We start from the raw sequence: 2,917 nt of genomic DNA on the forward strand, positions 1-2,917 counted from the left end.
TCGAGCTCCAGTTCCGAGTGACGGGGGCTGTAGTCATCACCGTCATCACATTGACGTGGGACGTCATCACCGCCCGGCAGAGGCGACTGCTACAGCTATACGCCGTCCAGCTCGAGCTCCAGCTCCGAGTGACGGGGGCTGTAGTCATTACGGGCATCACATCCACGTGGGACATCATCACCGCCCGGCAGAGCGTCTACTACAGCTATAGGCCATCCAGCTCGAGCTCCAGCTCCGAGTGACGGGGACTGTAGTCATCACCGTCATCGCCTCGACGAGGAACATCATCACCGCCCGGCAGAGCGACTACTACAGCTATACGCCGTCTAGCTCGAGCTCCAGTTCCGAGTGACGGGGGCTGTAGTCATTACCGTCATCACCTCGACGTGCAACATCATCACCGCGCGATAGAGCGACTACTACAGCTATACGCCGTCCAGCTCGATCTCCAGCTCCGAGTGACGGGGGCTGTAGTCAACACCGTCATCACCTCGACGTGGAACATCATCACCGCCCGGCAGAGCGACTACTACAGCTATACGCCGTCCAGCTCGAGCTAAAGCTCCGAGTGACGGGGGCTGTAGTCATCACCGTCATCATCTCGACGTGGAACATCATCACCGCCCGGCAGAGCGACTACTACAGCTATACGCCATCCAGCTTCGAGTGACGGGGGCTGTAGTCATCACCGTCATCACCTCGACGTGGAACATCATCACCGCCCGGCAGAGCGACTACTACAGCTATACGCCGTCCAGCTCGAGCTCCAGCTCCGAGTGACGGGGACTGTAGTCATCACCGTCATCATCTCGACGTGGAACATCATCACCGCCCGGCAGAGCGACTACTACAGCTATACGCCATCCAGCTCGAGCTCCAGCTCCGAGTGACGGGGGCTGTAGTCATCACCGTCATCACCTCGACGTGGAACATCATCACCGCCCGGCAGAGCGACTACTACAGCTATACGCCGTCCAGCTCGAGCTCCAGCTCCGAGTGACGGGGGCTGTAGTCATCACTGTCATCACCTCGACAAGGAACATCATCATTACGCCACTTTTCTGTTAGCCTTTTCTATCTAAAGAGTGAATAATTTATGGCGAAAATTATTTTTAAACAAATGGTAATAAACACTTTTATCTAGAAACTTGATCAATACGTCATGTGATTTATGAAACAATGAACATAATACTAAGTCCATAAAGTGTACGCACAAGTGTAGTCGTAAGTAGGAATAAGAATAAAAATATTTTGTATAACTTTTAAGTTCCCTAAAATAATGTAGCACATAATTAAGGTAAGAGCACTAATGGTAGACTCGGAAGTAATGGATGACACTTACGACAAAAATACCATAAAAATAAGAATTAGTCTAATTTTTTCTCAACACTATAAATTTTATAAGCTTCTCAAGCTATCTGTTGACGTGAAAAAATATATTAGGGACGCCTTCGGGAACAAAATTTTAAAATGGGATCAGTTTTCGTAAATAATGTGACCGCGTCAACTCGCGCTCGGCAGTTTCTTAGCAAATAGGTTAAGGAAGGCGAAATTTTGCACGTAAGTTTTAAATACATTTATTTGATTTTTTGTAATTTCTATTGATTTCATTGGATTAATGGTCATGTTGTTTACACTAATTAGTTTATTTATGATTTTTTATCCATTTTCCCTAACAATATAAAGGGTGTCTACTATTAGTTCTTGAAAATGTTAAAATACCTAATAGATGACATGGAACTCATATCATCATTTTGCAATACATACTAAAGTTATTTTGTAGTTTATTCTACTGCAAATGTCATCAATATTCTCTGAAAATATAATTCTATTATACAAGCTAACAAATTAAAACTAATGTACCTGAAAATTGACATATTAGACCTTGTCTGATCTAAAAATAGATTGCTTTAGTTTTTTAGCAGTAAAAAGAAGAAAAAGGAGAGCTGAGAAAATAAAGAAGAAAAAAGAAGAGGCAAGAGAAGCATGGAGACTAAAGACTGAAAATAAATTTGCTAGGAAAAAATATATGAAAAATAAAAATATAAAAGGAAAGATAGTTTCAGCATGGAAGAAGAATGGATAGAATCTGGAGACAACGTGGATAATATTTCATATACATGTAGTTACTATGATGAAGTAAATGAAATCTTTTGAAAAAACGGCAAATAAAGACCTAATAATAGACCTATAATAAAATGTTAAATGTAATGTAATGTTCTATGTCAACTATTAGTTCATATTGGTGTCTATTTCTGTAATGTCATCTATTAGTTGTTATGACTACTTAGTCATAAATTATTGGTCTTTTTGTAAACTTTTACAAAAAGACCAATAATTTATTTTTTAATTAATTTGTCAGTGAATAATCATAATAGTTTTATTTTGTAAGAGTTACTGAAGACATGGAAGAATTTATCAATCCTTTATTTTAATAAATATATTGTTACGGTACATGGTATACGGACACGTAGTGCCATCTAGCGACAAACCAGCGAAACTTACCGAGGGAACGCAGGCAACATAAATCCCCTACTCAATATTAGATGGCATGAGGTGCGCAAGTACATACTCGAACCTTCTAGAAAAGTCCAACATTTATTACGTGTTTACCGGTTTATTTTGTTTACGTGTTTAGTTGTTTATGTTTATTGTGGTACATGCTCGAGCCTCCTAGAAAGTTCCACTTCTTTACGTGAATCGGGAACTTTCTGGAATTCGTCTCGCCATATAAAAAGCCGCAGGTAGACGGCCCGGAGTTCAGTTCGTTTCGAGCTTTCATCAAGGCGATTTCGGAGTGACAACAAGTGATCAATAGTGAGTGAACCAGTGAAACCTGCGACTTGGCTACGACCTAGGACAGTGATAGTGCTTAGTGATTGGACCTAGTGATTAGTGTTTGGACTTAGTGCTAAGT

The sequence above is a fragment of the Aricia agestis genome, chromosome Z (genome assembly GCF_905147365.1).
Source record: "Aricia agestis chromosome Z, ilAriAges1.1, whole genome shotgun sequence".
NCBI classification, from domain to species: domain Eukaryota; kingdom Metazoa; phylum Arthropoda; class Insecta; order Lepidoptera; family Lycaenidae; genus Aricia; species Aricia agestis.